Source organism: Hyla sarda, unplaced genomic scaffold (assembly GCF_029499605.1).
Source record: "Hyla sarda isolate aHylSar1 unplaced genomic scaffold, aHylSar1.hap1 scaffold_1300, whole genome shotgun sequence".
Lineage (NCBI taxonomy): Eukaryota > Metazoa > Chordata > Amphibia > Anura > Hylidae > Hyla > Hyla sarda.
Window position 1 is genome coordinate 77,428 of NW_026607924.1, and position 24,630 is coordinate 102,057.

At 46.2% G+C, this 24,630-nt stretch overlaps 11 non-coding genes across 11 annotated transcripts; all 11 read left to right on the plus strand.

Moving 5' to 3' along the window:
• The first annotated feature begins 724 nt into the window (after positions 1-724).
• LOC130304999 (U2 spliceosomal RNA) lies at positions 725-915 on the plus strand. Its single transcript, XR_008854684.1, has one exon. It is a non-coding gene; the product is annotated as a U2 spliceosomal RNA (small nuclear RNA).
• Positions 916-3,011: 2,096 nt separating this feature from the next.
• Positions 3,012-3,202, plus strand: LOC130305000 (U2 spliceosomal RNA). The gene has a single exon (XR_008854685.1). It is a non-coding gene; the product is annotated as a U2 spliceosomal RNA (small nuclear RNA).
• A 2,093-nt stretch (positions 3,203-5,295) lies between these two features.
• Positions 5,296-5,486, plus strand: LOC130305001 (U2 spliceosomal RNA). The gene has a single exon (XR_008854686.1). It is a non-coding gene; the product is annotated as a U2 spliceosomal RNA (small nuclear RNA).
• A 2,099-nt stretch (positions 5,487-7,585) lies between these two features.
• Positions 7,586-7,776, plus strand: LOC130305002 (U2 spliceosomal RNA). The gene has a single exon (XR_008854687.1). It is a non-coding gene; the product is annotated as a U2 spliceosomal RNA (small nuclear RNA).
• A 2,094-nt stretch (positions 7,777-9,870) lies between these two features.
• On the plus strand, positions 9,871-10,061 carry LOC130305003 (U2 spliceosomal RNA). Its single transcript, XR_008854688.1, has one exon. It is a non-coding gene; the product is annotated as a U2 spliceosomal RNA (small nuclear RNA).
• A 2,105-nt stretch (positions 10,062-12,166) lies between these two features.
• LOC130305010 (U2 spliceosomal RNA) lies at positions 12,167-12,358 on the plus strand. The gene has a single exon (XR_008854695.1). It is a non-coding gene; the product is annotated as a U2 spliceosomal RNA (small nuclear RNA).
• A 2,107-nt stretch (positions 12,359-14,465) lies between these two features.
• LOC130305004 (U2 spliceosomal RNA) lies at positions 14,466-14,656 on the plus strand. The gene has a single exon (XR_008854689.1). It is a non-coding gene; the product is annotated as a U2 spliceosomal RNA (small nuclear RNA).
• A 2,103-nt stretch (positions 14,657-16,759) lies between these two features.
• Positions 16,760-16,952, plus strand: LOC130305011 (U2 spliceosomal RNA). Its single transcript, XR_008854696.1, has one exon. It is a non-coding gene; the product is annotated as a U2 spliceosomal RNA (small nuclear RNA).
• Positions 16,953-19,063: 2,111 nt separating this feature from the next.
• LOC130305012 (U2 spliceosomal RNA) lies at positions 19,064-19,257 on the plus strand. The gene has a single exon (XR_008854697.1). It is a non-coding gene; the product is annotated as a U2 spliceosomal RNA (small nuclear RNA).
• A 2,099-nt stretch (positions 19,258-21,356) lies between these two features.
• On the plus strand, positions 21,357-21,547 carry LOC130305006 (U2 spliceosomal RNA). The gene has a single exon (XR_008854691.1). It is a non-coding gene; the product is annotated as a U2 spliceosomal RNA (small nuclear RNA).
• Positions 21,548-23,640: 2,093 nt separating this feature from the next.
• Positions 23,641-23,831, plus strand: LOC130305007 (U2 spliceosomal RNA). Its single transcript, XR_008854692.1, has one exon. It is a non-coding gene; the product is annotated as a U2 spliceosomal RNA (small nuclear RNA).
• The last annotated feature ends 799 nt before the right edge of the window (positions 23,832-24,630 follow it).

Below are 24,630 nucleotides of genomic sequence, written 5' to 3' on the forward strand. Positions count from 1 at the left end.
TGTATGTGACTATGGAGCTGTTTGGTGATGTCGTCTATTACGGCCTTCATAGAAGCAACAGGAGATTGTTGCATCCATCTTGAACCCTCAGAACTACAGTGCTATGATGTCACTCACTTCCACAGGCCTTGCAGAGTGTAAACAACAACAACCCAGCTTTGTTGTGTATGTAACCAAAGGGATTTGTGATGTCACCTAGAACCTTCACAGCAGCGACAGCTTTATGAGGAGCATCAGCACTGCTCTGCCTGAGCAGAACCATCACCGCCATAGGTTGTCAAATAACCCGGATTTAACCCACACAGGTAAGTCCAATGGGGTGCAGGCATGTCCTCTATGCTTACAGCTTCCCGTGGGTGTTGGTTTGATACCGTTTGGGGACAGCCAAGGAGGCATCTGCAGGCAACAAAGGTAGGTGTGTGCTTGTGTGTGTGTTTCCTATGCAGATCCTAAGCCCAGTGTCACATGCAAGTAGGAGGAGTAAGAAGGGTTCCTGGCAAATCCGGGTTATGGATTGCATTTAAAAAGGCCCCGTGGGAGTGCAATGGGCCCCTGTCTTGCTGCTTAGCAATAATGGTATGGGTTTAGGTTCTGCTGTGTGTACTGGTGGTTGACTGCCCCCCAGCCCAGAGTGTGCATGGAAAATTGTCTGGCAGCCTCCCTGACAGCAAGCAGTGATAGTGCCCATGAAGGGGACCTTGTTGGGCCCGCCCCTTTCACGGTTATCGCTTCTCGGCCTTTTGGCTAAGATCAAGTGTAGTATCTGTTCTTATCAGTTTAATATCTGATACGTCCCCTATCTGGGGACCATATATTAAATGGATTTTTGAGAACGGGGGCCGATTTCGAAGCTTGCTTCCGTCGCCCTATGCATTGACCCGATATGGCAGTATCTTCGGGTACAGTGCACCACCCCCTTACAGGGTTAAAAAGAAAGATTCCTACTTTCATTGCTACCTGCTTGCTGGCTAGCCAGCTAGCCAGCCCTGTGGGCCTTGCTGCTGCTGCAGCCAAAAAACAAAAGGTGGTGCTGCTGCTGCTTCTGCTGCTTCTGCTTCTGCTTGTGTCTGGCCCCTGTTGGAGCGTCCAGGCACAGGACTTCTGCTGCTGCTGACTAAATGGCCTCCTTAATTGGATCATTTGAGTAGCCAGCACACCTGTGCAGGTAGGGCATGACATGATAGGCAGCTGCCTTGATAGCGGGTGGGTGCTGAATGTTCCTAATTGACAAAATAAGATTAATGCTTATGAAGAAATATAAAATCTCATCCCTTCCCCAATATCGCGCCACACCCCTACCCCTTAATTCCCTGGTTGAACGTGATGGACATATGTCTTTTTTCGACCGTACTAACTATGTAACTATGTAACATAACATGGGGGGGGGGGGGGGTCTCCTGGCTGTTCACACAGGTGTGTCATTGCTGTACATTGACCATGCATTGCTTCTGTGGTATTGCAAAGGCAAAGACAAATGCTTCCAGCCATCCATTGCACTAATGGATTGGTCATCAGCTGGCTGTCTATGTCCCGCATCAATATAGACCAAAGTACAGAGGGTTAGGCTATGCTATTGTGCACCTACCTGATGCATCAGAAGGTGCGAGGCCCTTGCTAAATTCTGTGCACAGACTTTGAGATCTATGCTTTAGACTGTATCTAAACCTGCTCCAACATGGACTGACATTCTGGCCTACTTTCAGCCGATGCGACTTGTCTGTCGCTGAACAGTCGCTTTTTATGTATTCAGCACCTATGTATAATGTTGTAAAAATGCTCTAGAAGCTAAAGTCGCAGAAATGTCACACATATTTGGCCTGCAACTTTCTGTGCGACAAATTCAGACAGGAAAAATCAGTATAAATCCTTAGAAAATTATCCCCCAGTGTCTCCATCTGCTGGCGGTATTGAATAAGCATTGCTGCACTGATGGGGTATGCATTAGACGAAAAAAAAGAAGAAAAAGAAGAATAATACGCCCAGAAAAGAGGCGAAAAGGAGAAAAACGTAAAAAAACGTGAAAAAAAAGTAAGAGGAAGAGAAGGGAAAAAAAGGTGGAAATGGGTTTAAAAGTGATTTCGGCGGAGTAATATATATATATATATATATATATATATATATATATATATATATATATATGCGCACACACACATATAGATATAAACGTATTCTCCGTTGAGATATTGCAGCCGCTGCTGTGTCCAGGCCCAGGAGCCTTAGCACTGTGCTGTGATGTCACTCAATACCACTGACATCACTAGGTGTAAACAACATCTCTCCTTTGCTGTGTATGTGACTATGGAGCTGTTTGGTGATGTCGTCTATTACGGCCTTCATAGAAGCAACAGGAGATTGTTGCATCCATCTTGAACCCTCAGAACTACAGTGCTATGATGTCACTCACTTCCACAGGCCTTGCAGAGTGTAAACAACAACAACCCAGCTTTGTTGTGTATGTAACCAAAGGGATTTGTGATGTCACCTAGAACCTTCACAGCAGCGACAGCTTTATGAGGAGCATCAGCACTGCTCTGCCTGAGCAGAACCATCACCGCCATAGGTTGTCAAATAACCCGGATTTAACCCACACAGGTAAGTCCAATGGGGTGCAGGCATGTCCTCTATGCTTACAGCTTCCCGTGGGTGTTGGTTTGATACCGTTTGGGGACAGCCAAGGAGGCATCTGCAGGCAACAAAGGTAGGTGTGTGCTTGTGTGTGTGTTTCCTATGCAGATCCTAAGCCCAGTGTCACATGCAAGTAGGAGGAGTAAGAAGGGTTCCTGGCAAATCCGGGTTATGGATTGCATTTAAAAAGGCCCCGTGGGAGTGCAATGGGCCCCTGTCTTGCTGCTTAGCAATAATGGTATGGGTTTAGGTTCTGCTGTGTGTACTGGTGGTTGACTGCCCCCCAGCCCAGAGTGTGCATGGAAAATTGTCTGGCAGCCTCCCTGACAGCAAGCAGTGATAGTGCCCATGAAGGGGACCTTGTTGGGCCCGCCCCTTTCACGGTTATCGCTTCTCGGCCTTTTGGCTAAGATCAAGTGTAGTATCTGTTCTTATCAGTTTAATATCTGATACGTCCCCTATCTGGGGACCATATATTAAATGGATTTTTGAGAACGGGGGCCGATTTCGAAGCTTGCTTCCGTCGCCCTATGCATTGACCCGATATGGCAGTATCTTCGGGTACAGTGCACCACCCCCTTACAGGGTTAAAAAGAAAGATTCCTACTTTCATTGCTACCTGCTTGCTGGCTAGCCAGCTAGCCAGCCCTGTGGGCCTTGCTGCTGCTGCAGCCAAAAAACAAAAGGTGGTGCTGCTGCTGCTTCTGCTGCTTCTGCTTCTGCTTGTGTCTGGCCCCTGTTGGAGCGTCCAGGCACAGGACTTCTGCTGCTGCTGACTAAATGGCCTCCTTAATTGGATCATTTGAGTAGCCAGCACACCTGTGCAGGTAGGGCATGACATGATAGGCAGCTGCCTTGATAGCGGGTGGGTGCTGAATGTTCCTAATTGACAAAATAAGATTAATGCTTATGAAGAAATATAAAATCTCATCCCTTCCCCAATATCGCGCCACACCCCTACCCCTTAATTCCCTGGTTGAACGTGATGGACATATGTCTTTTTTCGACCGTACTAACTATGTAACTATGTAACATAACATGGGGGGGGGGGGGGGTCTCCTGGCTGTTCACACAGGTGTGTCATTGCTGTACATTGACCATGCATTGCTTCTGTGGTATTGCAAAGGCAAAGACAAATGCTTCCAGCCATCCATTGCACTAATGGATTGGTCATCAGCTGGCTGTCTATGTCCCGCATCAATATAGACCAAAGTACAGAGGGTTAGGCTATGCTATTGTGCACCTACCTGATGCATCAGAAGGTGCGAGGCCCTTGCTAAATTCTGTGCACAGACTTTGAGATCTATGCTTTAGACTGTATCTAAACCTGCTCCAACATGGACTGACATTCTGGCCTACTTTCAGCCGATGCGACTTGTCTGTCGCTGAACAGTCGCTTTTTATGTATTCAGCACCTATGTATAATGTTGTAAAAATGCTCTAGAAGCTAAAGTCGCAGAAATGTCACACATATTTGGCCTGCAACTTTCTGTGCGACAAATTCAGACAGGAAAAATCAGTATAAATCCTTAGAAAATTATCCCCCAGTGTCTCCATCTGCTGGCGGTATTGAATAAGCATTGCTGCACTGATGGGGTATGCATTAGACGAAAAAAAAGAAGAAAAAGAAGAATAATACGCCCAGAAAAGAGGCGAAAAGGAGAAAAACGTAAAAAAACGTGAAAAAAAAGTAAGAGGAAGAGAAGGGAAAAAAAGGTGGAAATGGGTTTAAAAGTGATTTCGGCGGAGAAATATATATATATATATATATATATATATATATATATATATATATATATATATGCGCACACACACATATAGATATAAACGTATTCTCCGTTGAGATATTGCAGCCGCTGCTGTGTCCAGGCCCAGGAGCCTTAGCACTGTGCTGTGATGTCACTCAATACCACTGACATCACTAGGTGTAAACAACATCTCTCCTTTGCTGTGTATGTGACTATGGAGCTGTTTGGTGATGTCGTCTATTACGGCCTTCATAGAAGCAACAGGAGATTGTTGCATCCATCTTGAACCCTCAGAGTGCTATGATGTCACTCACTTCCACAGGCCTTGCAGAGTGTAAACAACAACAACCCAGCTTTGTTGTGTATGTAACCAAAGGGATTTGTGATGTCACCTAGAACCTTCACAGCAGCGACAGCTTTATGAGGAGCATCAGCACTGCTCTGCCTGAGCAGAACCATCACCGCCATAGGTTGTCAAATAACCCGGATTTAACCCACACAGGTAAGTCCAATGGGGTGCAGGCATGTCCTCTATGCTTACAGCTTCCCGTGGGTGTTGGTTTGATACCGTTTGGGGACAGCCAAGGAGGCATCTGCAGGCAACAAAGGTAGGTGTGTGCTTGTGTGTGTGTTTCCTATGCAGATCCTAAGCCCAGTGTCACATGCAAGTAGGAGGAGTAAGAAGGGTTCCTGGCAAATCCGGGTTATGGATTGCATTTAAAAAGGCCCCGTGGGAGTGCAATGGGCCCCTGTCTTGCTGCTTAGCAATAATGGTATGGGTTTAGGTTCTGCTGTGTGTACTGGTGGTTGACTGCCCCCCCAGCCCAGAGTGTGCATGGAAAATTGTCTGGCAGCCTCCCTGACAGCAAGCAGTGATAGTGCCCATGAAGGGGACCTTGTTGGGCCCGCCCCTTTCACGGTTATCGCTTCTCGGCCTTTTGGCTAAGATCAAGTGTAGTATCTGTTCTTATCAGTTTAATATCTGATACGTCCCCTATCTGGGGACCATATATTAAATGGATTTTTGAGAACGGGGGCCGATTTCGAAGCTTGCTTCCGTCGCCCTATGCATTGACCCGATATGGCAGTATCTTCGGGTACAGTGCACCACCCCCTTACAGGGTTAAAAAGAAAGATTCCTACTTTCATTGCTACCTGCTTGCTGGCTAGCCAGCTAGCCAGCCCTGTGGGCCTTGCTGCTGCTGCAGCCAAAAAACAAAAGGTGGTGCTGCTGCTGCTTCTGCTGCTTCTGCTTCTGCTTGTGTCTGGCCCCTGTTGGAGCGTCCAGGCACAGGACTTCTGCTGCTGCTGACTAAATGGCCTCCTTAATTGGATCATTTGAGTAGCCAGCACACCTGTGCAGGTAGGGCATGACATGATAGGCAGCTGCCTTGATAGCGGGTGGGTGCTGAATGTTCCTAATTGACAAAATAAGATTAATGCTTATGAAGAAATATAAAATCTCATCCCTTCCCCAATATCGCGCCACACCCCTACCCCTTAATTCCCTGGTTGAACGTGATGGACATATGTCTTTTTTCGACCGTACTAACTATGTAACTATGTAACATAACATGGGGGGGGGGGGGGGTCTCCTGGCTGTTCACACAGGTGTGTCATTGCTGTACATTGACCATGCATTGCTTCTGTGGTATTGCAAAGGCAAAGACAAATGCTTCCAGCCATCCATTGCACTAATGGATTGGTCATCAGCTGGCTGTCTATGTCCCGCATCAATATAGACCAAAGTACAGAGGGTTAGGCTATGCTATTGTGCACCTACCTGATGCATCAGAAGGTGCGAGGCCCTTGCTAAATTCTGTGCACAGACTTTGAGATCTATGCTTTAGACTGTATCTAAACCTGCTCCAACATGGACTGACATTCTGGCCTACTTTCAGCCGATGCGACTTGTCTGTCGCTGAACAGTCGCTTTTTATGTATTCAGCACCTATGTATAATGTTGTAAAAATGCTCTAGAAGCTAAAGTCGCAGAAATGTCACACATATTTGGCCTGCAACTTTCTGTGCGACAAATTCAGACAGGAAAAATCAGTATAAATCCTTAGAAAATTATCCCCCAGTGTCTCCATCTGCTGGCGGTATTGAATAAGCATTGCTGCACTGATGGGGTATGCATTAGACGAAAAAAAAGAAGAAAAAGAAGAATAATACGCCCAGAAAAGAGGCGAAAAGGAGAAAAACGTAAAAAAACGTGAAAAAAAAGTAAGAGGAAGAGAAGGGAAAAAAAGGTGGAAATGGGTTTAAAAGTGATTTCGGCGGAGAATATATATATATATATATATATATATATATATATATATATATATATATATATATGCGCACACACACATATAGATATAAACGTATTCTCCGTTGAGATATTGCAGCCGCTGCTGTGTCCAGGCCCAGGAGCCTTAGCACTGTGCTGTGATGTCACTCAATACCACTGACATCACTAGGTGTAAACAACATCTCTCCTTTGCTGTGTATGTGACTATGGAGCTGTTTGGTGATGTCGTCTATTACGGCCTTCATAGAAGCAACAGGAGATTGTTGCATCCATCTTGAACCCTCAGAACTACAGTGCTATGATGTCACTCACTTCCACAGGCCTTGCAGAGTGTAAACAACAACAACCCAGCTTTGTTGTGTATGTAACCAAAGGGATTTGTGATGTCACCTAGAACCTTCACAGCAGCGACAGCTTTATGAGGAGCATCAGCACTGCTCTGCCTGAGCAGAACCATCACCGCCATAGGTTGTCAAATAACCCGGATTTAACCCACACAGGTAAGTCCAATGGGGTGCAGGCATGTCCTCTATGCTTACAGCTTCCCGTGGGTGTTGGTTTGATACCGTTTGGGGACAGCCAAGGAGGCATCTGCAGGCAACAAAGGTAGGTGTGTGCTTGTGTGTGTGTTTCCTATGCAGATCCTAAGCCCAGTGTCACATGCAAGTAGGAGGAGTAAGAAGGGTTCCTGGCAAATCCGGGTTATGGATTGCATTTAAAAAGGCCCCGTGGGAGTGCAATGGGCCCCTGTCTTGCTGCTTAGCAATAATGGTATGGGTTTAGGTTCTGCTGTGTGTACTGGTGGTTGACTGCCCCCCAGCCCAGAGTGTGCATGGAAAATTGTCTGGCAGCCTCCCTGACAGCAAGCAGTGATAGTGCCCATGAAGGGGACCTTGTTGGGCCCGCCCCTTTCACGGTTATCGCTTCTCGGCCTTTTGGCTAAGATCAAGTGTAGTATCTGTTCTTATCAGTTTAATATCTGATACGTCCCCTATCTGGGGACCATATATTAAATGGATTTTTGAGAACGGGGGCCGATTTCGAAGCTTGCTTCCGTCGCCCTATGCATTGACCCGATATGGCAGTATCTTCGGGTACAGTGCACCACCCCCTTACAGGGTTAAAAAGAAAGATTCCTACTTTCATTGCTACCTGCTTGCTGGCTAGCCAGCTAGCCAGCCCTGTGGGCCTTGCTGCTGCTGCAGCCAAAAAACAAAAGGTGGTGCTGCTGCTGCTTCTGCTGCTTCTGCTTCTGCTTGTGTCTGGCCCCTGTTGGAGCGTCCAGGCACAGGACTTCTGCTGCTGCTGACTAAATGGCCTCCTTAATTGGATCATTTGAGTAGCCAGCACACCTGTGCAGGTAGGGCATGACATGATAGGCAGCTGCCTTGATAGCGGGTGGGTGCTGAATGTTCCTAATTGACAAAATAAGATTAATGCTTATGAAGAAATATAAAATCTCATCCCTTCCCCAATATCGCGCCACACCCCTACCCCTTAATTCCCTGGTTGAACGTGATGGACATATGTCTTTTTTCGACCGTACTAACTATGTAACTATGTAACATAACATGGGGGGGGGGGGGGGTCTCCTGGCTGTTCACACAGGTGTGTCATTGCTGTACATTGACCATGCATTGCTTCTGTGGTATTGCAAAGGCAAAGACAAATGCTTCCAGCCATCCATTGCACTAATGGATTGGTCATCAGCTGGCTGTCTATGTCCCGCATCAATATAGACCAAAGTACAGAGGGTTAGGCTATGCTATTGTGCACCTACCTGATGCATCAGAAGGTGCGAGGCCCTTGCTAAATTCTGTGCACAGACTTTGAGATCTATGCTTTAGACTGTATCTAAACCTGCTCCAACATGGACTGACATTCTGGCCTACTTTCAGCCGATGCGACTTGTCTGTCGCTGAACAGTCGCTTTTTATGTATTCAGCACCTATGTATAATGTTGTAAAAATGCTCTAGAAGCTAAAGTCGCAGAAATGTCACACATATTTGGCCTGCAACTTTCTGTGCGACAAATTCAGACAGGAAAAATCAGTATAAATCCTTAGAAAATTATCCCCCAGTGTCTCCATCTGCTGGCGGTATTGAATAAGCATTGCTGCACTGATGGGGTATGCATTAGACGAAAAAAAAGAAGAAAAAGAAGAATAATACGCCCAGAAAAGAGGCGAAAAGGAGAAAAACGTAAAAAAACGTGAAAAAAAAGTAAGAGGAAGAGAAGGGAAAAAAAGGTGGAAATGGGTTTAAAAGTGATTTCGGCGGAGAAATATATATATATATATATATATATATATATATATATATATATATATATGCGCACACACACATATAGATATAAACGTATTCTCCGTTGAGATATTGCAGCCGCTGCTGTGTCCAGGCCCAGGAGCCTTAGCACTGTGCTGTGATGTCACTCAATACCACTGACATCACTAGGTGTAAACAACATCTCTCCTTTGCTGTGTATGTGACTATGGAGCTGTTTGGTGATGTCGTCTATTACGGCCTTCATAGAAGCAACAGGAGATTGTTGCATCCATCTTGAACCCTCAGAACTACAGTGCTATGATGTCACTCACTTCCACAGGCCTTGCAGAGTGTAAACAACAACAACCCAGCTTTGTTGTGTATGTAACCAAAGGGATTTGTGATGTCACCTAGAACCTTCACAGCAGCGACAGCTTTATGAGGAGCATCAGCACTGCTCTGCCTGAGCAGAACCATCACCGCCATAGGTTGTCAAATAACCCGGATTTAACCCACACAGGTAAGTCCAATGGGGTGCAGGCATGTCCTCTATGCTTACAGCTTCCCGTGGGTGTTGGTTTGATACCGTTTGGGGACAGCCAAGGAGGCATCTGCAGGCAACAAAGGTAGGTGTGTGCTTGTGTGTGTGTTTCCTATGCAGATCCTAAGCCCAGTGTCACATGCAAGTAGGAGGAGTAAGAAGGGTTCCTGGCAAATCCGGGTTATGGATTGCATTTAAAAAGGCCCCGTGGGAGTGCAATGGGCCCCTGTCTTGCTGCTTAGCAATAATGGTATGGGTTTAGGTTCTGCTGTGTGTACTGGTGGTTGACTGCCCCCCAGCCCAGAGTGTGCATGGAAAATTGTCTGGCAGCCTCCCTGACAGCAAGCAGTGATAGTGCCCATGAAGGGGACCTTGTTGGGCCCGCCCCTTTCACGGTTATCGCTTCTCGGCCTTTTGGCTAAGATCAAGTGTAGTATCTGTTCTTATCAGTTTAATATCTGATACGTCCCCTATCTGGGGACCATATATTAAATGGATTTTTGAGAACGGGGGCCGATTTCGAAGCTTGCTTCCGTCGCCCTATGCATTGACCCGATATGGCAGTATCTTCGGGTACAGTGCACCACCCCCTTACAGGGTTAAAAAGAAAGATTCCTACTTTCATTGCTACCTGCTTGCTGGCTAGCCAGCTAGCCAGCCCTGTGGGCCTTGCTGCTGCTGCAGCCAAAAAACAAAAGGTGGTGCTGCTGCTGCTTCTGCTGCTTCTGCTTCTGCTTGTGTCTGGCCCCTGTTGGAGCGTCCAGGCACAGGACTTCTGCTGCTGCTGACTAAATGGCCTCCTTAATTGGATCATTTGAGTAGCCAGCACACCTGTGCAGGTAGGGCATGACATGATAGGCAGCTGCCTTGATAGCGGGTGGGTGCTGAATGTTCCTAATTGACAAAATAAGATTAATGCTTATGAAGAAATATAAAATCTCATCCCTTCCCCAATATCGCGCCACACCCCTACCCCTTAATTCCCTGGTTGAACGTGATGGACATATGTCTTTTTTCGACCGTACTAACTATGTAACTATGTAACATAACATGGGGGGGGGGGGGGGTCTCCTGGCTGTTCACACAGGTGTGTCATTGCTGTACATTGACCATGCATTGCTTCTGTGGTATTGCAAAGGCAAAGACAAATGCTTCCAGCCATCCATTGCACTAATGGATTGGTCATCAGCTGGCTGTCTATGTCCCGCATCAATATAGACCAAAGTACAGAGGGTTAGGCTATGCTATTGTGCACCTACCTGATGCATCAGAAGGTGCGAGGCCCTTGCTAAATTCTGTGCACAGACTTTGAGATCTATGCTTTAGACTGTATCTAAACCTGCTAACAACATGGACTGACATTCTGGCCTACTTTCAGCCGATGCGACTTGTCTGTCGCTGAACAGTCGCTTTTTATGTATTCAGCACCTATGTATAATGTTGTAAAAATGCTCTAGAAGCTAAAGTCGCAGAAATGTCACACATATTTGGCCTGCAACTTTCTGTGCGACAAATTCAGACAGGAAAAATCAGTATAAATCCTTAGAAAATTATCCCCCAGTGTCTCCATCTGCTGGCGGTATTGAATAAGCATTGCTGCACTGATGGGGTATGCATTAGACGAAAAAAAAGAAGAAAAAGAAGAATAATACGCCCAGAAAAGAGGCGAAAAGGAGAAAAACGTAAAAAAACGTGAAAAAAAAGTAAGAGGAAGAGAAGGGAAAAAAAGGTGGAAATGGGTTTAAAAGTGATTTCGGCGGAGAAATATATATATATATATATATATATATATATATATATATATATATATATATATATATGCGCACACACACATATAGATATAAACGTATTCTCCGTTGAGATATTGCAGCCGCTGCTGTGTCCAGGCCCAGGAGCCTTAGCACTGTGCTGTGATGTCACTCAATACCACTGACATCACTAGGTGTAAACAACAATCTCTCCTTTGCTGTGTATGTGACTATGGAGCTGTTTGGTGATGTCGTCTATTACGGCCTTCATAGAAGCAACAGGAGATTGTTGCATCCATCTTGAACCCTCAGAACTACAGTGCTATGATGTCACTCACTTCCACAGGCCTTGCAGAGTGTAAACAACAACAACCCAGCTTTGTTGTGTATGTAACCAAAGGGATTTGTGATGTCACCTAGAACCTTCACAGCAGCGACAGCTTTATGAGGAGCATCAGCACTGCTCTGCCTGAGCAGAACCATCACCGCCATAGGTTGTCAAATAACCCGGATTTAACCCACACAGGTAAGTCCAATGGGGTGCAGGCATGTCCTCTATGCTTACAGCTTCCCGTGGGTGTTGGTTTGATACCGTTTGGGGACAGCCAAGGAGGCATCTGCAGGCAACAAAGGTAGGTGTGTGCTTGTGTGTGTGTTTCCTATGCAGATCCTAAGCCCAGTGTCACATGCAAGTAGGAGGAGTAAGAAGGGTTCCTGGCAAATCCGGGTTATGGATTGCATTTAAAAAGGCCCCGTGGGAGTGCAATGGAGCCCCTGTCTTGCTGCTTAGCAATAATGGTATGGGTTTAGGTTCTGCTGTGTGTACTGGTGGTTGACTGCCCCCCAGCCCAGAGTGTGCATGGAAAATTGTCTGGCAGCCTCCCTGACAGCAAGCAGTGATAGTGCCCATGAAGGGGACCTTGTTGGGCCCGCCCCTTTCACGGTTATCGCTTCTCGGCCTTTTGGCTAAGATCAAGTGTAGTATCTGTTCTTATCAGTTTAATATCTGATACGTCCCCTATCTGGGGGACCATATATTAAATGGATTTTTGAGAACGGGGGCCGATTTCGAAGCTTGCTTCCGTCGCCCTATGCATTGACCCGATATGGCAGTATCTTCGGGTACAGTGCACCACCCCCTTACAGGGTTAAAAAGAAAGATTCCTACTTTCATTGCTACCTGCTTGCTGGCTAGCCAGCTAGCCAGCCCTGTGGGCCTTGCTGCTGCTGCAGCCAAAAACAAAAGGTGGTGCTGCTGCTGCTTCTGCTGCTTCTGCTTCTGCTTGTGTCTGGCCCCTGTTGGAGCGTCCAGGCACAGGACTTCTGCTGCTGCTGACTAAATGGCCTCCTTGATTGGATCATTTGAGTAGCCAGCACACCTGTGCAGGTAGGGCATGACATGATAGGCAGCTGCCTTGAATAGCGGGTGGGTGCTGAATGTTCCTAATTGACAAAATAAGATTAATGCTTATGAAGAAATATAAAATCTCATCCCTTCCCCAATATCGCGCCACACCCCTACCCCTTAATTCCCCTGGTTGAACGTGATGGACATATGTCTTTTTTCGACCGTACTAACTATGTAACTATGTAACATAACATGGGGGGGGGGGGGGGGGTCTCCTGGCTGTTCACACAGGTGTGTCATTGCTGTACATTGACCATGCATTGCTTCTGTGGTATTGCAAAGGCAAAGACAAATGCTTCCAGCCATCCATTGCACTAATGGATTGGTCATCAGCTGGGCTGTCTATGTCCCGCATCAATATAGACCAAAGTACAGAGGGTTAGGCTATGCTATTGTGCACCTACCTGATGCATCAGAAGGTGCGAGGCCCTTGCTAAATTCTGTGCACAGACTTTGAGATCTATGCTTTAGACTGTATCTAAACCTGCTCCAACATGGACTGACATTCTGGCCTACTTTCAGCCGATGCGACTTGTCTGTCGCTGAACAGTCGCTTTTTATGTATTCAGCACCTATGTATAATGTTGTAAAAATGCTCTAGAAGCTAAAGTCGCAGAAATGTCACACATATTTGGCCTGCAACTTTCTGTGCGACAAATTCAGACAGGAAAAATCAGTATAAATCCTTAGAAAATTATCCCCCAGTGTCCTCCATCTGCTGGCGGTATTGAATAAGCATTGCTGCACTGATGGGGTATGCATTAGACGAAAAAAAAGAAGAAAAAGAAGAATAATACGCCCAGAAAAGAGGCGAAAAGGAGAAAAACGTAAAAAAACGTGAAAAAAAAGTAAGAGGAAGAGAAGGGAAAAAAAGGTGGAAATGGGTTTAAAAGTGATTTCGGCGGAGAAATATAATATATATATATATATATATATATATATATATAATATAATATATATATATGCGCACACACACATATAGATATAAACGTATTCTCCGTTGAGATATTGCAGCCGCTGCTGTGTCCAGGCCCAGGAGCCTTAGCACTGTGCTGTGATGTCACTCAATACCACTGACATCACTAGGTGTAAACAACATCTCTCCTTTGCTGTGTATGTGACTATGGAGCTGTTTGGTGATGTCGTCTATTACGGCCTTCATAGAAGCAACAGGAGATTGTTGCATCCATCTTGAACCCTCAGAACTACAGTGCTATGATGTCACTCACTTCCACAGGCCTTGCAGAGTGTAAACAACAACAACCCAGCTTTGTTGTGTATGTAACCAAAGGGATTTGTGATGTCACCTAGAACCTTCACAGCAGCGACAGCTTTATGAGGAGCATCAGCACTGCTCTGCCTGAGCAGAACCATCACCGCCATAGGTTGTCAAATAACCCGGATTTAACCCACACAGGTAAGTCCAATGGGGTGCAGGCATGTCCTCTATGCTTACAGCTTCCCGTGGGTGTTGGTTTGATACCGTTTGGGGACAGCCAAGGAGGCATCTGCAGGCAACAAAGGTAGGTGTGTGCTTGTGTGTGTGTTTCCTATGCAGATCCTAAGCCCAGTGTCACATGCAAGTAGGAGGAGTAAGAAGGGTTCCTGGCAAATCCGGGTTATGGATTGCATTTAAAAAGGCCCCGTGGGAGTGCAATGGGCCCCTGTCTTGCTGCTTAGCAATAATGGTATGGGTTTAGGTTCTGCTGTGTGTACTGGTGGTTGACTGCCCCCCAGCCCAGAGTGTGCATGGAAAATTGTCTGGCAGCCTCCCTGACAGCAAGCAGTGATAGTGCCCATGAAGGGGGACCTTGTTGGGCCCGCCCCTTTCACGGTTATCGCTTCTCGGCCTTTTGGCTAAGATCAAGTGTAGTATCTGTTCTTATCAGTTTAATATCTGATACGTCCCCTATCTGGGGACCATATATTAAATGGATTTTTGAGAACGGGGGCCGATTTCGAAGCTTGCTTCCGTCGCCCTATGCATTGACCCGATATGGCAGTATCTTCGGGTACAGTGCACCACCCCCTTACAGGGTTAAAAAGAAAGATTCCTACTTTCATTGCTACCTGCTTGCTGGCTAGCCAGCTAGCCATCCCTGTGGGCCTTGCTGCTGCTGCAGCCATAAAAACAAAAGGTGGTGCTGCTGCTGCTTCTGCTGCTTCTGCTTCTGCTTGTGTCTGGCCCCTGTTGGAGCGTCCAGGCACAGGACTTCTGCTGCTGCTGACTAAATGGCCTCCTTAATTGGATCATTTGAGTAGCCAGCACACCTGTGCAGGTAGGGCATGACATGATAGGCAGCTGCCTTGATAGCGGGTGGGTGCTGAATGTTCCTAATTGACAAAATAAGATTAATGCTTATGAAGAAATATAAAATCTCATCCCTTCCCAATATCGCGCCACACCCCTACCCCTTAATTCCCTGGTTGAACGTGATGGACATATGTCTTTTTTCGACCGTACTAACTATGTAACTATGTAACATAACATGGGGGGGGGGGGGGGGTCTCCTGGCTGTTCACACAGGTGTGTCATTGCTGTACATTGACCATGCATTGCTTCTGTGGTATTGCAAAGGCAAAGACAAATGCTTCCAGCCATCCATTGCACTAATGGATTGGTCATCAGCTGGCTGTCTATGTCCCGCATCAATATAGACCAAAGTACAGAGGGTTAGGCTATGCTATTGTGCACCTACCTGATGCATCAGAAGGTGCGAGGCCCTTGCTAAATTCTGTGCACAGACTTTGAGATCTATGCTTTAGACTGTATCTAAACCTGCTCCAACATGGACTGACATTCTGGCCTACTTTCAGCCGATGCGACTTGTCTGTCGCTGAACAGTCGCTTTTTATGTATTCAGCACCTATGTATAATGTTGTAAAAATTGCTCTAGAAGCTAAAGTCGCAGAAATGTCACACATATTTGGCCTGCAACTTTCTGTGCGACAAATTCAGACAGGAAAAATCAGTATAAATCCTTAGAAAATTATCCCCCAGTGTCTCCATCTGCTGGCGGTATTGAATAAGCATTGCTGCACTGATGGGGGTATGCATTAGACGAAAAAAAAGAAGAAAAAGAAGAATAATACGCCCAGAAAAGAGGCGAAAAGGAGGAAAAAACGTAAAAAAACGTGAAAAAAAAGTAAGAGGAAAGAGAAGGGAAAAAAAGGTGGAAATGGGTTTAAAAGTGATTTCGGCGGAGAAAATATATATATATATATATATATATATATAATATATTATATATATATGCGCACACACACATATAGATATAAACGTATTCTCCGTTGAGATATTGCAGCCGCTGCTGTGTCCAGGCCCAGGAGCCCTTAGCACTGTGCTGTGATGTCACTCAATACCACTGACATCACTAGGTGTAAACAACATCTCTCCTTTGCTGTGTATGTGACTATGGAGCTGTTTGGTGATGTCGTCTATTACGGCCTTCATAGAAGCAACAGGAGATTGTTGCATCCATCTTGAACCCTCAGAACTACAGTGCTATGATGTCACTCACTTCCACAGGCCTTGCAGAGTGTAAACAACAACAACCCAGCTTTGTTGTGTATGTAACCAAAGGGATTTGTGATGTCACCTAGAACCTTCACAGCAGCGACAGCTTTATGAGGAGCATCAGCACTGCTCTGCCTGAGCAGAACCATCACCGCCATAGGTTGTCAAATAACCCGGATTTAACCACACACAGGTAAGTCCAATGGGGTGCAGGCATGTCCTCTATGCTTACAGCTTCCCGTGGTGTTGGTTTGATACCGTTTGGGGACAGCCAAGGAGGCATCTGCAGGCAACAAAGGTAGGTGTGTGTGCTTGTGTGTGTGTTTCCTATGCAGATCCTAAGCCCAGTGTCACATGCAAGTAGGAGGAGTAAGAAGGGTTCCTGGCAAATCCGGGTTATGGATTGCATTTAAAAAGGCCCCGTGGGAGTGCAATGGGCCCCCTGTCTTGCTGCTTAGCAATATGGTATGGGTTTTAGGTTCTGCTGTGTGTACTGGTGGTTGACTGCCCCCCAGCCCAGAGTGTGCATGGAAAATTGTCTGGCAGCCTCCCTGACAGCAAGCAGTGATAGTGCCCATGAAGGGGACCTTGTTGGGCCCGCCCCTTTCACGGTTATCGCTTCTCGGCCTTTTGGCTAAGATCAAGTGTAGTATCTGTTCTTATCAGTTTAATATCTGATACGTCCCCTATCTGGGGACCATATATTAAATGGATTTTTGAGAACGGGGGGCCGATTTCGAAGCTTTGCTTCCGTCGCCCTATGCATTGACCCGATATGGCAGTATCTTCGGGTACAGTGCACCACCCCCTTACAGGGTTAAAAAGAAAGATTCCTACTTTCATTGCTACCTGCTTGCTGGCTAGCCAGCTAGCCAGCCCTGTGGGCCTTGCTGCTGCTGCAGCCAAAAAACAAAAGGTGGTGCTGCTGCTGCTTCTGCTGCTTCTGCTTCTGCTTGTGTCTGGCCCCTGTTGGAGCGTCCAGGCACAGGACTTCTGCTGCTGCTGACTAAATGGCCTCCTTAATTGGATCATTTGAGTAGCCAGCACACCTGTGCAGGTAGGGCATGACATGATAGGCAGCTGCCTTGATAGCGGGTGGGTGCTGAATGTTCCTAATTGACAAAATAAGATTAATGCTTATGAAGAAATATAAAATCTCATCCCTTCCCCAATATCGCGCCACACCCCTACCCCTTAATTCCCTGGTTGAACGTGATGGACATATGTCTTTTTTCGACCGTACTAACTATGTAACTATGTAACATAACATGGGGGGGGGGGGGGGGTCTCCTGGCTGTTCACACAGGTGTGTCATTGCTGTACATTGACCATGCATTGCTTCTGTGGTATTGCAAAGGCAAAGACAAATGCTTCCAGCCATCCATTGCACTAATGGATTGGTCATCAGCTGGCTGTCTATGTCCCGCATCAATATAGACCAAAGTACAGAGGGGTTAGGCTATGCTATTGTGCACCTACCTGATGCATCAGAAGGTGCGAGGCCCTTGCTAAATTCTGTGCACAGACTTTGAGATCTATGCTTTAGACTGTATCTAAACCTGCTCCAACATGGGACTGACATTCTGGCCTACTTTCAGCCGATGCGACTTGTCTGTCGCTGAACAGTCGCTTTTTATGTATTCAGCACCTATGTATAATGTTGTAAAAATGCTCTAGAAGCTAAAGTCGCAGAAATGTCACACATATTTGGCCTGCAACTTTCTGTGCGACAAATTCAGACAGGAAAAATCAGTATAAATCCTTAGAAAATTATCCCCCAGTGTCTCCATCTGCTGGCGGTATTGAATAAGCATTGCTGCACTGATGGGGTATGCATTAGACGAAAAAAAAGAAGAAAAAGAAGAATAATACGCCCAGAAAAGAGGCGAAAAGGAGAAAAACGTAAAAAAAACGTGAAAAAAAAGTAAGAGGAAGAGAAGGGAAAAAAAGGTTGGAAATGGGGTTTAAAAGTGATTTCGGCGGAGAAATATATATATATATATATATATATATATATATATATATATATATATATATGCGCACACACACATATAGATATAAACGTATTCTCCGTTGAGATATTGCAGCCGCTGCATCTGTGTCCAGGCCCAGGAGCCTTAGCACTGTGCTGTGATGTCACTCAATACCACTGACATCACTAGGTGTATAACAACATCTCTCCTTTGCTGTGTATGTGACTATGGAGCTGTTTGGTGATGTCGTCTATTACGGCCTTCATAGAAGCAACAGGAGATTGTTGCATCCATCTTGAACCCTCAGAACTACAGTGCTATGATGTCACTCACTTCCACAGGCCTTGCAGAGTGTAAACAACAACAACCATGCTTTGTTGTGTATGTAACCAAAGGGATTTGTGATGTCACCTAGAACCTTCACAGCAGCGACAGCTTTATGAGGAGCATCAGCACTGCTCTGCCTGAGCAGAACCCATCACCGCCATAGGTTGTCAAATAACCCGGATTTAACCCACACAGGTAAGTCCAATGGGGCAGTGGGCATGTCCTCTATGCTTACAGCTTCCCGTGGGTGTTGGTTTGATACCGTTTGGGGACAGCCAAGGAGGCATCTGCAGGCAACAAAGGTAGGTGTGTGCTTGTGTGTGTGTGTTTCCTATGCAGATCCTAAGCCCAGTGTCACATGCAAGTAGGAGGAGTAAGAAGGGGTTCCTGGCAAATCCGGGTTATGGATTGCATTTAAAAAGGCCCCGTGGGAGTGCAATGGGCCCCTGTCTTGCTGCTTAGCAATAATGGTATGGGTTTAGGTTCTGCTGTGTGTACTGGTGGTTGACTGCCCCCCAGCCCAGAGTGTGCATGGAAAATTATCTGGCAGCCTCCCTGACAGCAAGCAGTGATAGTGCCCATGAAGGGGACCTTGTTGGGCCCGCCCCTTTCACGGTTATCGCTTCTCGGGCCTTTTGGCTAAGATCAAGTGTAGTATCTGTTCTTATCAGTTTAATATCTGATACGTCCCCTATCTGGGGACCATATATTAAATGGATTTTTGAGGAACGGGGGGCCGATTTCGAAGCTTGCTTCCGTCGCCCTATGCATTGACCCGATATGGCAGTATCTTCGGGTACAGTGCACCACCCCCTTACAGGGTTAAAAAGAAAGATTCCTACTTTCATTGCTACCTGCTTGCTGGCTAGCCAGCTAGCCAGCCCTGTGGGCCTTGCTGCTGCTGCAGCCAAAAAACAAAAGGTGGTGCTGCTGCTGCTTCTGCTGCTTCTGCTTCTGCTTGTGTCTGGCCCCTGTTGGAGCGTCCAGGCACAGGACTTCTGCTGCTGCTGACTAAATGGCCTCCTTAATTGGATCATTTGAGTAGCCAGCACACCTGTGCAGGTAGGGCATGACATGATAGGCAGCTGCCCTTGATAGCGGGTGGGTGCTGAATGTTCCTAATTGACAAAATAAGATTAATGCTTATGAAGAAATATAAAATCTCATCCCTTCCCCAAATATCGCGCCACACCCCTACCCCTTAATTCCCTGGTTGAACGTGATGGACATATGTCTTTTTTCGACCGTACTAACTATGTAACTATGTAACATAACATGGGGGGGGGGGGGGGTCTCCTGGCTGTTCACACAGGTGTGTCATTGCTGTACATTGACCATGCATTGCTTCTGTGGTATTGCAAAGGCAAAGGACAAATGCTTCCAGCCATCCATTGCACTAATGGATTGGTCATCAGCTGGCTGTCTATGTCCCGCATCAATATAGACCAAAGTACAGAGGGTTAGGCTATGCTATTGTGCACCTACCTGATGCATCAGAAGGTGCGAGGCCCTTGCTAAATTCTGTGCACAGACTTTGAGATCTATGCTTTAGACTGTATCTAAACCTTGCTCCAACATGGACTGACATTCTGGCCTACTTTCAGCCGATGCGACTTGTCTGTCGCTGAACAGTCGCTTTTTATGTATTCAGCACCTATGTATAATGTTGTAAAAATGCTCTAGAAGCTAAAGTCGCAGAAATGTCACACATATTTGGCCTGCAACTTTCTGTGCGACAAATTCAGACAGGAAAAATCAGTATAAATCCTTAGAAAATTATCTCCCCAGTGTCTCCATCTGCTGGCGGTATTGAATAAGCATTGCTGCACTGATGGGGTATGCATTAGACGAAAAAAAAGAAGAAAAAGAAGAATAATACGCCCAGAAAAGAGGCGAAAAGGAGAAAAACGTAAAAAAACGTGAAAAAAAAGTAAGAGGAAGAGAAGGGAAAAAAAAGGTGGAAATGGGTTTTAAAAGTGATTTCGGCGGAGAAATATATATATATATATATATATATATATATATATATATATATATATGCGCACACACACATATAGATATAAACGTATTCTCCGTTGAGATATTGCAGCCGCTGCTGTGTCCAGGCCCAGGAGCCTTAGCACTGTGCTGTGATGTCACTCAATACCACTGACATCACTAGGTGTAAACAACATCTCTCCTTTGCTGTGTATGTGACTATGGAGCTGTTTGGTGATGTCGTCTATTACGGCCTTCATAGAAGCAACAGGAGATTGTTGCATCCATCTTGAACCCTCAGAACTACAGTGCTATGATGTCACTCACTTCCACAGGCCTTGCAGAGTGTAAACAACAACAACCCAGCTTTGTTGTGTATGTAACCAAAGGGATTTGTGATGTCACCTAGAACCTTCACAGCAGCGACAGCTTTATGAGGAGCATCAGCACTGCTCTGCCTGAGCAGAACCATCACCGCCATAGGTTGTCAAATAACCCGGATTTAACCCACACAGGTAAGTCCAATGGGGTGCAGGCATGTCCTCTATGCTTACAGCTTCCCGTGGGTGTTGGTTTGATACCGTTTGGGGACAGCCAAGGAGGCATCTGCAGGCAACAAAGGTAGGTGTGTGCTTGTGTGTGTGTTTCCTATGCAGATCCTAAGCCCAGTGTCACATGCAAGTAGGAGGAGTAAGAAGGGTTCCTGGCAAATCCGGGTTATGGATTGCATTTAAAAAGGCCCCGTGGGAGTGCAATGGGCCCCTGTCTTGCTGCTTAGCAATAATGGTATGGGTTTAGGTTCTGCTGTGTGTACTGGTGGTTGACTGCCCCCCAGCCCAGAGTGTGCATGGAAAATTGTCTGGCAGCCTCCCTGACAGCAAGCAGTGATAGTGCCCATGAAGGGGACCTTGTTGGGCCCGCCCCTTTCACGGTTATCGCTTCTCGGCCTTTTGGCTAAGATCAAGTGTAGTATCTGTTCTTATCAGTTTAATATCTGATACGTCCCCTATCTGGGGACCATATATTAAATGGATTTTTGAGAACGGGGGCCGATTTCGAAGCTTGCTTCCGTCGCCCTATGCATTGACCCGATATGGCAGTATCTTCGGGTACAGTGCACCACCCCCTTACAGGGTTAAAAAGAAAGATTCCTACTTTCATTGCTACCTGCTTGCTGGCTAGCCAGCTAGCCAGCCCTGTGGGCCTTGCTGCTGCTGCAGCCAAAAAACAAAAGGTGGTGCTGCTGCTGCTTCTGCTGCTTCTGCTTCTGCTTGTGTCTGGCCCCTGTTGGAGCGTCCAGGCACAGGACTTCTGCTGCTGCTGACTAAATGGCCTCCTTAATTGGATCATTTGAGTAGCCAGCACACCTGTGCAGGTAGGGCATGACATGATAGGCAGCTGCCTTGATAGCGGGTGGGTGCTGAATGTTCCTAATTGACAAAATAAGATTAATGCTTATGAAGAAATATAAAATCTCATCCCTTCCCCAATATCGCGCCACACCCCTACCCCTTAATTCCCTGGTTGAACGTGATGGACATATGTCTTTTTTCGACCGTACTAACTATGTAACTATGTAACATAACATGGGGGGGGGGGGGGGTCTCCTGGCTGTTCACACAGGTGTGTCATTGCTGTACATTGACCATGCATTGCTTCTGTGGTATTGCAAAGGCAAAGACAAATGCTTCCAGCCATCCATTGCACTAATGGATTGGTCATCAGCTGGCTGTCTATGTCCCGCATCAATATAGACCAAAGTACAGAGGGTTAGGCTATGCTATTGTGCACCTACCTGATGCATCAGAAGGTGCGAGGCCCTTGCTAAATTCTGTGCACAGACTTTGAGATCTATGCTTTAGACTGTATCTAAACCTGCTCCAACATGGACTGACATTCTGGCCTACTTTCAGCCGATGCGACTTGTCTGTCGCTGAACAGTCGCTTTTTATGTATTCAGCACCTATGTATAATGTTGTAAAAATGCTCTAGAAGCTAAAGTCGCAGAAATGTCACACATATTTGGCCTGCAACTTTCTGTGCGACAAATTCAGACAGGAAAAATCAGTATAAATCCTTAGAAAATTATCCCCCAGTGTCTCCATCTGCTGGCGGTATTGAATAAGCATTGCTGCACTGATGGGGTATGCATTAGACGAAAAAAAAGAAGAAAAAGAAGAATAATACGCCCAGAAAAGAGGCGAAAAGGAGAAAAACGTAAAAAAACGTGAAAAAAAAGTAAGAGGAAGAGAAGGGAAAAAAAGGTGGAAATGGGTTTAAAAGTGATTTCGGCGGAGAAATATATATATATATATATATATATATATATATATATATATATATATATGCGCACACACACATATAGATATAAACGTATTCTCCGTTGAGATATTGCAGCCGCTGCTGTTCCAGGCCCAGGAGCCTTAGCACTGTGCTGTGATGTCACTCAATACCACTGACATCACTAGGTGTAAACAACATCTCTCCTTTGCTGTGTATGTGACTATGGAGCTGTTTGGTGATGTCGTCTATTACGGCCTTCATAGAAGCAACAGGAGATTGTTGCATCCATCTTGAACCCTCAGAACTACAGTGCTATGATGTCACTCACTTCCACAGGCCTTGCAGAGTGTAAACAACAACAACCCAGCTTTGTTGTGTATGTAACCAAAGGGATTTGTGATGTCACCTAGAACCTTCACAGCAGCGACAGCTTTATGAGGAGCATCAGCACTGCTCTGCCTGAGCAGAACCATCACCGCCATAGGTTGTCAAATAACCCGGATTTAACCCACACAGGTAAGTCCAATGGGGTGCAGGCATGTCCTCTATGCTTACAGCTTCCCGTGGGTGTTGGTTTGATACCGTTTGGGGACAGCCAAGGAGGCATCTGCAGGCAACAAAGGTAGGTGTGTGCTTGTGTGTGTGTTTCCTATGCAGATCCTAAGCCCAGTGTCACATGCAAGTAGGAGGAGTAAGAAGGGTTCCTGGCAAATCCGGGTTATGGATTGCATTTAAAAAGGCCCCGTGGGAGTGCAATGGGCCCCTGTCTTGCTGCTTAGCAATAATGGTATGGGTTTAGGTTCTGCTGTGTGTACTGGTGGTTGACTGCCCCCCAGCCCAGAGTGTGCATGGAAAATTGTCTGGCAGCCTCCCTGACAGCAAGCAGTGATAGTGCCCATGAAGGGGACCTTGTTGGGCCCGCCCCTTTCACGGTTATCGCTTCTCGGCCTTTTGGCTAAGATCAAGTGTAGTATCTGTTCTTATCAGTTTAATATCTGATACGTCCCCTATCTGGGGACCATATATTAAATGGATTTTTGAGAACGGGGGCCGATTTCGAAGCTTGCTTCCGTCGCCCTATGCATTGACCCGATATGGCAGTATCTTCGGGTACAGTGCACCACCCCCTTACAGGGTTAAAAAGAAAGATTCCTACTTTCATTGCTACCTGCTTGCTGGCTAGCCAGCTAGCCAGCCCTGTGGGCCTTGCTGCTGCTGCAGCCAAAAAACAAAAGGTGGTGCTGCTGCTGCTTCTGCTGCTTCTGCTTCTGCTTGTGTCTGGCCCCTGTTGGAGCGTCCAGGCACAGGACTTCTGCTGCTGCTGACTAAATGGCCTCCTTAATTGGATCATTTGAGTAGCCAGCACACCTGTGCAGGTAGGGCATGACATGATAGGCAGCTGCCTTGATAGCGGGTGGGTGCTGAATGTTCCTAATTGACAAAATAAGATTAATGCTTATGAAGAAATATAAAATCTCATCCCTTCCCCAATATCGCGCCACACCCCTACCCCTTAATTCCCTGGTTGAACGTGATGGACATATGTCTTTTTTCGACCGTACTAACTATGTAACTATGTAACATAACATGGGGGGGGGGGGGGGGTCTCCTGGCTGTTCACACAGGTGTGTCATTGCTGTACATTGACCATGCATTGCTTCTGTGGTATTGCAAAGGCAAAGACAAATGCTTCCAGCCATCCATTGCACTAATGGATTGGTCATCAGCTGGCTGTCTATGTCCCGCATCAATATAGACCAAAGTACAGAGGGTTAGGCTATGCTATTGTGCACCTACCTGATGCATCAGAAGGTGCGAGGCCCTTGCTAAATTCTGTGCACAGACTTTGAGATCTATGCTTTAGACTGTATCTAAACCTGCTCCAACATGGACTGACATTCTGGCCTACTTTCAGCCGATGCGAC